Source organism: Notamacropus eugenii, chromosome 1 (assembly GCF_028372415.1).
Source record: "Notamacropus eugenii isolate mMacEug1 chromosome 1, mMacEug1.pri_v2, whole genome shotgun sequence".
NCBI lineage: Eukaryota > Metazoa > Chordata > Mammalia > Diprotodontia > Macropodidae > Notamacropus > Notamacropus eugenii.
Genome location: NC_092872.1, coordinates 180,530,652 through 180,543,809, shown reverse-complemented (window position 1 = coordinate 180,543,809; position 13,158 = coordinate 180,530,652). Strand labels below are relative to the sequence as shown.

The 13,158-nt window shown below is 39.8% G+C and overlaps 1 protein-coding gene across 7 annotated transcripts in view; it reads right to left on the bottom strand.

Moving 5' to 3' along the window:
- GBF1 (golgi brefeldin A resistant guanine nucleotide exchange factor 1) overlaps window positions 1–13,158 on the bottom strand; it is a 125,008-nt gene that overhangs the window by 35,499 nt on the left and 76,351 nt on the right. The window lies entirely within an intron of this gene.

Here is a 13,158-nt window from a genome sequence, read left to right as displayed (position 1 = left end):
ATTAGATGTGGCTCAAGAGTCCCCAAGATCTTTTTGGATCCTGACTTTGACCCACAATGTGATAATACTATCCCTCTTAGCTTCAAGTCTTCTTCAAATGACAGGATGAATCATGGGATTATTTTCTCAATAGGCTATTGAGAAAAGAAGACTATATAGTTTCTATTTAGTCTCTCACCTGACTTCACAATTGAAGAGGGTTTTACCACTGAACCCAAGGACCAACTCAGTCTGACAGAACCCATTCACATCTATGTCCAAGGTATTAAAACTCTGGCCTGTTTTGATTTTTCAGACAATTTCCCAACAAGTCTGAAGATTTGGAAGTGTGTCCAAGGGCAGCTCCACAAACTGCTATAGACCAGTGGAAGCAGGATTTCTTGGTTATAATTGCTCCCATACAGGAAGATCCCTACCTCTTCCCTGATCCCACCCTTTTGCCCCTAGCCTTCACTGTATAAACATTCCTGGGTTCTGCTGCTCTTCAGATTAACGGTTTAGTTAACTGGTAACTCTCAAGTATTTCCAAGGCTGACTCTACAGTGATTTCATCAGCTGTTACGAAATTTGTTTCTTTTTCCCACTTAAATTTTGAAGTCCTGAGGAAAACTCTTTTCAGTGGAGGAAAATGATTTTTTGGAGCATAACTAATATAGATAATTTAAGAACATATTATGTATAACTTAATTTGTTCATAAACATTTAAAATAGAGATAGGAAGGTCAGGTAAGGGAAAACCCAGAAAAATTAGGGGTAAAAATGTTACTTATCCTGCTTTGTTAATTTTTTTCAGGAAAACTCAAGGAAATCATCAAAAAAAGAAACAAAGAACATTGACAAAATTTTCAAATTCACGTCTCTACAGAGACTTCACTCTATACTTTGATCTGTCCTGAGATACTAACACCTGTATCTCTACCCAGAGTATTCCCCTCACTGGGAAGGTATAGAATAGTATATCAAGGTGGGAGATCTGCTTCTCTCAAGAAGAACTAAACTCAAGTGGGAAGTAAGAGACCTTGCAGGGAAAGAGTAAGGCACTCAACAAGGAGCCTGGACAAAGACTGCAGGAAGAGCCCAAGGAGGTTCTAGAAGTGCCAGAATGAGTATAATAGGATGTGCTTCCAGACTCATTCATATGGTATCTCTGGGCTTACACCCAGGTAGCTCCTAAATAAAGTCCTAATGAATCATTTGTCAAATAAGGGAGTTGGCCCAGATTACTTCTCTTTTAGCTCTAATAGCCCATGATCTAGGTAAGTTTAGAGAGGGCAATAAGGCCTTGCTTCTTTAAAAAAGGCAGTTCTGGTACCACTCCTGCTGCTGTTCAGTTGTGTCTGACTCCTCATGACCCCTTGGACCACAGAATGCCAGGCCCTTTTATCCTCCACTATCTCTCATGTTTACTGTTTCTATGATATTATCCATCTCATTCTCTGCCATCCTCTTTTCCTTCTGCCTTCAATCTTTCCTAACAGGGGCTTTTCCAATGAGTTCCATCTTCTGATCATGTGGCCAGTTTTGTTTTTTTTTATTATTGTTTATATTTTTTATATTAATTTTATTTGTTTTCAGTGTTCTTCAATCACTACCATGTAACTTAGATTATTTTTTTCCCCTCCCTCCCCTCTACCTCCCTGAGACGGCATACAATTTTATATAGGTTGTATACATACGTTCCTATTAATATATTTTCACTATAGTCAAGTTGTGTAGAAGAATTAAAATGAATGAGAGAAATCATATAATAAACCAAAACGTAATACAAAAGAAAATGATCTGCTACATTCTGCAATCAAATTCCATAGTTCTTTCTCTGGATGTGGAAGGCATTTTGCCTTAAAAGACGATTGGGAACTGCAATGAAGTTCCAAGTCTACCAGAAAAACTCTCGCACACTGTGGTTGTTACTGTGCACAAAATTCTCCTGGTTCTGCTCCTTTCACTCAGCATCAGATCATATTAAGACTTTCCAGGCCTCTCTGAAGTCTTCCTGTTCATCATTTCTTATAGCCCAATAGTATTCCATACATTCATATACCATAATTTATTCAGCCATTCCCCAACTGATGGACATCCCCTTGATTTCCAGTTTTTGGCCACCACAAAGAGAGCTGCTATAAGTACTTTTGTACATGTGGGACCCTTTCCCCATTTTTATGATCTCTTTGGGATACAGTCCTAGAAGTGATATGCTGGGTCAAAGGGTATGCACATTTTTGTAGCCCTTTGGGCATAGTTCCAAATTGCTCTCCGGAATGGTTGGATCAGCTCACAGCTCCACCAACAATGTTCTAACTCTCCCACATCTTCTCCAACATTTATCATCTAACTGTTCTGTCATGTTGGCCAATCTGATAGGTGTGATGTGTTATCTCAGAGTTGTTTTGATTTGCATCTCTCTTATCAATAGTGATTCAGAGCATTTTTTTCATATCCTTTGATCATTTATCAATTGGGGTTTCTTGTACATTTGATCCAGTTCTCTATATATTTTAGAAATGAGGCCTTTATCACAGACACTAGTTGCAAAAATTCTTTCCCAGTTTTCTGCTTCCCTCCTAATCTTGGTTGCATTGGATTTGGTTGTGCAAAAACTCTTCAGTTTAATGTAATCAAAATTATTCATTTTGTACTTCATAATGCTTTCTATCTCTTGTTTAGTCAAAAATTCTTTCTTTCTTCATAAATCTGATAAATACACTAATCCTTGCTCCACTAATTTGTTTATAGTATCAATCTTTATACCTAGATTATGTACCCATTTGGACTTCATTCTTGTGTACGGTGTGCCAAAGTTTTTAAGCTTCATCTTTAGTATCTGACCTTCCAGAGAATAGCCTGAATTAACTTCTTTAAGGACTGACCAATATGACCTCCTTCCTGTCTAAGGGACCTTCAAAATTCTTCTCCAGCACTACAATTTGACAGTGTTGATTTTGCAGCACTCAGCTTTCTCTTATAGTCCAATTCTCACAGCCATCCATACATTGCTACTGGAAAAACGACAGCTTTGACTTTTTCCCTCCCAAATCCAATGGTGGACAGATTTGAGGAGCTGTTTCCTGGTTCAACTCTTGGCAAAGGTCCTCTGTTTCTACAAACATAAATGAGTGAGAGGAAGTAGATCCTGTACTTGTTAGGTTGTTCAAAAATACACTTGTTGAGTGCTTACTAAATGCTACAAAGGAATGTAAGGCACAGTCCCTTCTTCAGAAGGGGAGGGATTAGACCTGTGAAGGAAGGGGCCCTAGGGTATGTGGGAAAGATGAAATGAAGGAGAGGGGTAACCTCTTTAAAAAGTCTGGCTTGGGAGTTTGGAAGTTGAAATTATGCCTTGTTGGAGTCTGGGTCCAGAATCTGTGAGAAGGGCTACCTAAAACAATTAGCATATAATTCACTGCTGTTCAGAAGTATTACTCAGTGTATTCTCAGAAGTATTACATTATAGCATGTGAGAGCTGAATGAGACCTTAAGAGATGTTTCTCATATTACAGAGTAAAATGAGGCCAAGAATGACTAAGTGACTAAGGTCGTAAAGGGAGGTAGGACTAGAATTCAAGGTTTACTGACACTCAGTTCAATATTCTTTACCCGATACCATCCTTACTTCTTTCTTTTTTAACCACCCCCATTTATGAAAATTAGAGTGATTAAAAAAATGTAAGGTTAATTTTTGGATCATTGATTATACAACCAGCAAAGAAACAGATGTCAGGGATGAGGCCCTTGAATACTACTTCCTACATCTGGGGCAGCTTTAGGTGCCCCCCCCCCTTCTCTGGGGCCCTGCTTTTTCCAAAGTGAGTAGAAAGTGTTAAAGAGAAAGGATTAATGTGCATACTCAAACAAAACAAAATCCCTCATTAGATGTGTTCAAAGAAGAGATGTCTAATTCTCCACCTTGAATTTATCACCTTTGGAATCATGATGTCACTGAATGGATCAATTCTCAAAGTTCTTTGTCTTTATATTGTTGTTGTTATTGCATAAAATATTCTCCTGGTTAGGGTTAGGGTTACTTCTTTTTTTTAAACTAAAGAACATTTTACTATGTCTTTTTTTTTTTAAAGAGATGCACTATAAGGCAGGATAAGTAGAAATTAGATTGATAATCCTTGGTTTTGTCGGCCTGTAAGGTTCAGTGTCAATAGTGAGGAAGAAGACTGCTTGGGTTCTGTAAGCCCAAAGTGCAGCAGTGTCCCTCAAGTGGACCAGGCAGAGGCATTTTACAACTGAGAAGACATATGACACCCTCAACCAGAAAGCCAAATCTGTTCTGGAGAACTGTCAACTTCAAGGCACAACCAGTCCAGTAAACAGAGCATAGGTTGGTAAAGGGTTGCTCTGCAGGCAACTGGTTCATACTCTTGGGGAGGGAAAAGACCAAAGAAGAAATTTAAACTACAGCTAGAGTAGGAATGCACAGATCTTCTTTACTACTAGATCATCTGCTTCCAGGGCTCAGCCCAGATTCAACTCTCAGTCAGCAATGACTGAGGAGAGTGGAGAAGTCCACAATGCAACTGAACCTTAAGTAAAAGGTAGTGCTGTATTTTAGAATTGTTCTCACTCACTAAGCACAGCCCCTTTCCCCTAAATGTAATTACTAAATAGTAATTGTTTCTCTTTTACCCAGGAACCCTGAGGGTCTTCCCTCAGGGATTTTTTTTTTTTTTGATTAAAGGGGCCATCTCTTGATTAACTACTTAAAGAAGCCTATTCATTAAATGGGTGTATCTCACTCAAAATGAGAATGTGATAAGACCTTAGCCTGAAAGGGCCAGGGTCTCCCATTGCATCCTGGGCCATCTCCAGCTGTCTTACACTGGACCTAGATGGCTCAGGAGTAGAAAGTGAGGCTGGTGACCTTGCACAGCCCTCCCTCACTCAAATCAAAGTCAACTGCAAGTCAGGTCATCATCTTGATGTCATGGTCCTCTTCGAGAAGGAAGGACAAACACAACAACAACAATAACTAGGGATGGTGAGTGGTGTTCAACTTTTCCCATCTTTTGGGGAAAGATAACAAGGTAAAGAAATTCCAGATTAGGTAGAAGGTCACCTTGATAATCACAAAAAACATATGAATCCTCAGGTAAGGTAGAGCCATGTCCAAATAAGGCAGGCAGGTGGTACAGTGAATAGAGTGCCAGGCCTGGAATCAAGAAGACCTGAGTTCAAATTTGTCCTCAAACACTAGCTGTGTGATCCTGCTCAAGTCACTTTAAGCCTGTTTGCCTCAGTTTCCTCATCTATGAAATGAGTTGGAGAAGGAAAGGGCAAATCATTCCAGTATCTACACCAAGAAAACTTGTGGTGTTCACAAAGAGTTGGACATGACTGAAAACTAAACAATATTCTTTCCTTGTTCTCTGTAGCTCCCTGTTCCCTCAACCTCTTTGTACACACACCATATGATGCTTTCTACTATCATGACAGCTTGCAGACATCGTTGTTCTAAGTCAAGCAGGAGTCTCCTTGCTTTTGGAGGAGTAGTTCCCACCTTTCCAGGGATGTTGTACCCTTTCCTGCCTATGGTGGCCTCTTCTCTCTTGACCAGCACCCAGCTGGCACATTCCTAAGCTAAAATGCTCACATAAGCTACTTTCCCTGGTAGTAAAAGCTCTTCACTCCTGAGTGACTCTTATCAGGGGCGGTTAGGCGTTCTCAATTGGATTACGCAGACTAGGAAAAAGGCGTGTGACATGTTATTTCAACACCATTTTGCCCTAGTAATGCCTACCTCATTCCTTTCACACACCAAGGAACCAAGTATCCTTTCACCTACCCCCATTCTCACTGTCCCAGGAAAGGCACACCATCCTTTTTCAAGCCTCCTTTCAGGCTCTTCACCCTGAAAAGCTAGGCTCAGGTTTGCTGGTGTAAAACTAGGGATCTATCACTGGCTACCTTACTCTACAAGGATAGTAATGTTATCCTTAGCTCTAAATCTCAGATCTTTTCAGCATACAAACTCTTTCACAAATTCTTTTATTTGATGTTTAGCATCACCAGTCTACATTCTGCAGAGAAGGAAATTGAGGTCTAAAAAAAAGTAACTTGTCCAAGGTCCCACAGTTAGTAAGTGGCAAAGGATAGACTAAAAGTCCTCTGACTTGTGGTCCAGTGACAAATGAATCAGTTGGTCAGTCAGTTAGTCAATAAATATTTATTGTCTACTGCATGGAAATGAGAAGGTACTAAGAAGTCTGGCTTTACTGACTTTTCCATAAAGTTCTAAAAGCATGCCCAACCTCGGCTCTTAAGCAGCATTATACAAGATGAATTGTTCACCCTTCAGCTTTGTTTTGCCTAACGTGTACTTCAAACACTTTACATTTTATGTGACAGACTAAGTCCCAACCTCAAGAGGTTCATTGCCAAAGAAATGTACAATCATTCCCTCTGATCAGATTTTTGCAGAGTATCCAGGAATCCCTTACCCTGTGGGTATCACAATAATGTCTTTCATATCTGTATCAGAGAAAAAGAGAGGGTCAAAGGGATGAATAAAACTAAGTTTGTGGAAAGTCTGAAACCTGGCTAGCTCCCACCAGGGTCACTTGAGGACATTTGCTACACCTGCTATCAGCTCTGTTTCACAACTTCCAAATCTTCCAGACCCATGAGTGGTGAACAAGGAAACTAATTCCAAATAAGGGGCCTGACATGTGGTTGCTCCCAAGGAGACTCATTCTCCAGTCTGGGCGGAAAGGTTCAGTAACCCTCCCCCAGAAGAGTTGCTTCCTCAGGCATTTGCTCTGGTTTTCTGAGGCATTACCACACCCATGAGGAGAAGTGACATGCACTGAACAACAGTCAGGAGACTCAGGGTATGCTTTTTGCCACTAACATGCTATAAGATTTTCTGCAAGTAAATTCACCTCATTATAAAATGAAAATTGGTGAATTGGATGAATCCAGAGGTTTGCTTTTTAGTCAACCTGCCACTTGGGAATGAGACTACTTCAACACAGATGACTGCAAAAGTTAACTTGAAGGGAAACCTCAGGGAAGGCTAGTCCTGTACATCTGCCTAAGTCTCTAAAAATAACCCTACTGTTTTCAGCTATCATTCAGCAGCTTCCCCCAACAACTACTTTACTGGCTACAGATCTAAAGAGGTTCTAGCACTCTGTCCCTATTAAAGTCAAGGTTTGTCAGTAGATCAAATAAAGCCCACAACATCTAGGTCTATCTGGGAAAGGTGGTCAAAGATAACTCTGCTACTCACTTACATTAATAAAAGCAATCTATTTATAACAACGAAGCTTTTGAAAATTCTTTGGGAACTTTTCTTTTTTTTTTTTTTTTTTACTTCACTTCTCTCTCCCTCAAGAAACAAAAGAACCTGCTTTTCATAAATTGGAACACCAAACCCTGATTACTTACCCAACTGACCAAGCATAAGATACTCTTGACCTGAAAATGCTTTGCATTTTCCAGAAACCTGAGAACACTAAGAATTAAGAATGATAAACCTCAAAATTTCCTTTAAACTGTCACTGACAGGTTAATTATCAAGGGGTTATGCCCAGGAGGACCCAATTCAGACTGGATGTGATGTGAGAGTTCAACTGCCTACATGGTTGGTGTGAAAAGAGTCAAAGGTCACCTGAGGAGAGCTTTTCAATGAATTTAGGCCTCTAGATACCCTCTTGACTAAAATTCTCACCAGTAAGTGGAGCAAGCACTCCTTGGAGAAAGTAGATAGAAGGAGTCTTTTTGCCTGGCTCTTGGAATACTTGGCAGGAGAATAAGAGAGGTGCTTTAACACTGGAAAACGGCAGGCTTTGTCTCAGTTTTCAAAATAAAGATGAGAACAGGGTTTGCAAAGTATAGGCCAGCAAGTTTGAACTTAATAAAACATCACAGAATTTTGCTAGTAATTGAAGTTATCTAGAAAATGTAGCAAAGATCACTAAAAGCTAATATAGCTTCAGAAAGAACAGGTCATGCCTGAGCGTATTTTCCTTTTTGGATAGGGCTACTAAATTGGTAGATCATAGGACTATCACGGATATAACTTACCTATATTTTGGTAAGGACTTTGATTAAAGGAAAAAAAAAACCTCATGCTATTCTGTGAAAAAGATGGAGAGATGTGGACTAGAGAGAAATAAAGCTAGATAGATTCAGAACTAGTTGAATGGCTAAACTCAAAGAAGAGTCATTAATAGTCTGATGTCAACCTAGCAGCAGGGACCCAACAGTCTCCCAGCAATCTGTACTGGGTCCTGGGCTGTTCAACATTTTGACCAATGATTTGGATAAAAGAATGGGCTACATCCTTATCAGATTTACTGAAGACACAAAGTGGAGGGAGACAGCTAATACAATGGATGAGGGTAAAGTTCCCAAAAGATCTCAACAAAACAAAATACTGTGCTGAATATAATAAAGTAAAATTTAACAGGGATAAATGTTAAGTCTTACATTTGGTTTCAAGAAATCTAGCTCAAAAATACAAGATTGGGGTTAGATAGCACAGTTAGATTACAGTTTATCTGGGGGGAAAAGAGGATAGCATGCTCAATGTCAATATTGAGATACAGCAGCTAAAAAGAAGATCTAATTTCATCTTGGAATGTATGCATTAAGAGAGGTACAGTTTCTAGGAAGAGGAAAGTCTTACTTATCTGTGCTGTGGTTATACCACTTCTCAAACAGTATTTAGAGCTAAAAGGGATTTCAGATATTACTGAGTCCAATCCCCTCATTTTACAGATGATGAAACTGAGACGCAAGACAGGTTAGGTAAATTGGCTACATCACACAGCTAGGAAGTTATCAGAGGCAGAATTTGAACTCAGGACTTTCAGATGTAAAGTTCAGCATTCAGTCTACTACGTTACTAACAAGATAAATTGGGGAAAGAGAAAGAGAGAGAAAGAGGGAGGTAGAGAGAGGAAAGGAGGGAAGGGGGGGTAGGGAGGGAGGGAGGGAAGAGGAGGAAGGAAGAACAAAATGGACAAAGGGCTTAGATATAGAAGTAAGACAAGGACTTAAGCCATCAACAGTCTTCTTTGAGAATTAGTAAAGATAATTTTTACTTCACATATAAGTTGGATATGGTTCAGAACAAGAATGGTGAAGGGTTTTAAGAACATGAAACATAAAAATTTGTTGGATGAATTGAGAATACTTAACTTGGGGAAAAGAAGACTGGGCCTGGGGAATTATGAAGGAGAAGCATGACTGCTTTCTTCATATATCTGAAGCGTTGTCACAGAAAGGAGCGATCAGACTTGCTCTTTTTGGCCCTGGAGGGCAAAACTAGGGATATCAGTACAATCTAACAATCACAGATCCCAAACAGTGAAATGGGCTGTCTCAGAAGGCAGCAGTCTCCTTTTCTCTGAAGGTCTTGAAAGAAAGATCGGGTGACCACTTGGTTAGTTGTTGTTCTTCGTTCTTAAAGAGGACCAAAATGACTTCACTGTGCGTCCGCTTAGCCCATCAGACCAATAAAAGCTCAGAATGTTTTACCACAGATGAGGCACAAATAGTCCATGGAGACATTTGGGGTAGATTCTCTAAATTTGTACATCTTGTGTTTCTTTTGAACTATTTCAATTCTGCTTTGCTTACAGAGCACAGCACCTTCTCTGATGTGGGCACGCCATGCTGAGTGGTCCTGTGCCAGTGTCTCCCATGTCATACAATCAATTCCAAAGATCTTCAGAGAGACCTTGAGAGCGTCCTTGTATCGCTTCTTCTGACCCTCAAATGAATGCTTGCCTTGTATGAGTTCTCTGTAAAATAGTCTTTTTGCCAAGCATATGTCTTATATTTGAACAAGGAGATGGAATGTTGTAAAGGGAAACATTTTTCGGGTTATCAGTTGGATTAGGGAGTGAGGAACCTGTGGCCCTCTAGGTTCTCAAGTGTGGACCTTTGACTGAATCCAAACTTCACAGAACTGTTGGCCTTGAGACCTATAGGGCCATGTTTGGCCTCAAGGCTGCAGGTTCCCCAATCCTGGAATAAGGAGATCTCTTTCAGCCTTGAATTTCTGGGATCTCATATACAGGGCAGGGAGCAGGCTTCTTTTGGTCAATCTTCTAAAATCCTTATTTTTATGTCATAGGTCAAGCTAGACAACATAAAGACAGCACATAGAAAAGTGACAGGACACTGAATCTGATTTGAAGGCTATGCCTTGTTTTAAGAAAAGAGCTTCCCATTTGGGGAGTTCCTGTTTTCTATAACAACTAGGTGGAATCGTGGATCCTTCTTCAGATACCAGTGAGCTGTGGGACTCTGGGCAAATTACTCAACCCTGCTCAGCTTCAGTTTCCTCACCTGTAAAATGGGGAGAACAACGGCACTGATCTTGCAAGGGTGTGGTTTTGATCAAAATTAGATAACATTTAAACTGTAAAGTGTTTTTCAAATGCTAAATATTGTTGTTGTCATTTTAGTTATTATTATAACAGGCAAAAAAACCTCATCCCAAACCCCGTTAGGAGGAGCATATACACAGATGGCAATCACTCTGACTTGCCTCAGTAGGCAGTTCCAGGGTCATGTAGCTGTTAAAAATTCAGAAGGCAAATGAAATTATTAAGCCCAAATAACCTAGAGCAAAAGCACCTCAGTCACTGCCCCAGCTGGGCCCTAACTGAACACTGAGAGTTACTGACTTCAGTGCTACTACAAATTGGAGTCAGTTTTGGGTTTGCCAATGTTCCCTCCTAATCCAAGGTAGGGGAGAGAGGCCTCTCTAACAAGGCCTGCTGGGCTAAATGAAGCCTTTAGGGATTGGTTTAGAAAATATCACGGAGGACTGAGGACAGACTGATCCATCAGTCTTACTGACAACCCATGTTTGATGCATGTCAACTCTAAGCACTAGTTCTCTTCCTTCTAAAGGAAATTGGCACATATTGAAGGGAGAGCAATTAGCTGTAACTTGATGCCAAAGCTGAGGCAGTTTGTGGTCCTCACTGCACCACAGCATTTTCTGTATGCCCTGGACAAGGCTGGGTCCAAAATGAAATAGGCGATCTTCAGAAAGCTCGGGAGAAATGAACACTTCAGCTGTTATACTTTTAAGCAAAATTATTCTTTTCAGATTTACATGGCTGGTCTACTTTGAACAGCTTTCTCACTGAAAATTTCCTACCTGAGGCAGCCTAAAGAAAATCTCCACTTTTAATGCAGCCAGAGAAGAGAGGAATTATAGTTTTACTATTAATTACTTCCCTACCTGTTCCCCTCTTGGTTTCTCCATCCCTCTAGGAATCCAAGAACGTAAGGAAAGGAAACGAAAAGATAAAACATAGAACAAGATTCTAACTCTGCACTGAAAAGGTCCGTAAATTACAAAAGACCCTCAAAGGGTCAATTCAATGCCAAAGAAATTCTCAGGAATGCCAAGGAGTGCTTGAAGATGAGCCTGATATGTGGTGGCCATCAAATATCCCCTCCCTTATTTGTAGTGTTCTTTGGTTGGTATCGTTATCAACTCATCTTTATCCGAGAGGTAAAAACAGTCCAGATAAGGAAAAAAAGCCGGTAAGGTCAGAAGTCTAATAAATGTATTAGAGACTCAGAAAGATCTCATTTTTACCCACTCATTTACTACAGGCTCAGTGTTTTCATATGTTAAGTGGAAGGGAAGGACAGACACAATTCTCCAATTTTGTGGCTAGCAAGCAGAATGTAAACTTGTTGAGAGCATGGACTCTTTCCTTTTGCCTTTTTGTCCCCAGCACCTGGAGCAGTGATTTGCACGTAGTAGGAGCTTAACACATTTTTTAAAATATGGAATTAACTAGGGAAACCAAGGCACCAAATTTTAGCTGAGAAAGCACACTCTATAATCACTAGACACTGTTGCTCCTAAAGGAGGTTTTCTGAAATAAAGGATGAAAAGAAGAATTCTCCTAGGAACACTAAAATACTTTTTTTTTTTAAACTGAATTACATTATTTGTTTTCAGAGTTTGACAATCACTTCCATATATCTTAGATTTTTTTCAGCTCCCTCCCCCTCATTCCCCCTTCTTTCCCCACTCTGTCCCTGAGACGGCGTACAATCTTATATAGGTTCTACACATACATTCCTATTAAATGCATGTCACGTAGAAGAATTAAAATGAATGGGAGAAACCATAAAACAAACCAAAGCATAATACAAATGAAAATGGTCGGTTTCCATCTGCGATCTAAAGTTCTCCTGGTTCTGCTCCTTTCACACAGCATCAGTTCATATAAGTCTTTCCAGGCTTCTCTGAAGTCTTCCTGTTCATCATTTCTTATAGCCCAATAGTATTCTACTACATTCATATAATACAACTTGTTCAACCATTCCCCAATTGATGGGCATCCCCTTGATTTCCAGTTTTTGGCCACCACAAAGAGAGCTGCTATAAATATTTTTGTACATGTGAGACCCTTTCCCATTTTTATGATCTCTTGGGGATAGAGTCCCAGAAGCAATATTGCTGGGTCAAAGGGTATGCACATTTTTGTAGCCCTTTGGGTATAGTTCCAAATTGCTCTCCAGAATGGCTGGATCAGCTCACAGCTCCATCAACAATGAATTAGTGTTCCAACTCTACCACATCTTCTCTAGCATCTTCCTGTTTTGTCATGTTAGTCAATCTGCTAGGTTTGATGTGGTATCTCAGAGTTGTTTTGGTTTGCATCTCTCTTATCAATAGTGATTTAGAGCATTTTTTCACATGATTATAGATATCTTTAATTTCTTCCTCTGAAAACTGCCTGTTCATATCAACTGGGTAATGGCTTGAATTCTTGTACCTTTGACTCAGTTCTCTATATATTTTAGAAATGAGGCCTTTATCACAGACACTGGTTGCCAAAATTCTTTCCCAGTTTTCTGATTTCCTCCTAATTTTGGTTGCCTTGGGTTTGTTTGTACAAAAACTTTTCAATTTAATGTAATCAAAATTACCCATTTTGCACTTCATAATGTTCTCTTATCTTGTTGGGTCATAAATTTCTCCATTCTCCATAAATTTGAAGTACACTATTTCTTGCTCCCCTAACTCGTTTATAGTATCCATCTTTATACCTAGATCATGTATCCATTTGGACTTTATTCTTGTGTATGGTGTCAGGCATTGGTCTACGCCCAGTTTCCTCCACAATGTTATCCAGTTTTCCCAGCAATTGTTGTCAAAC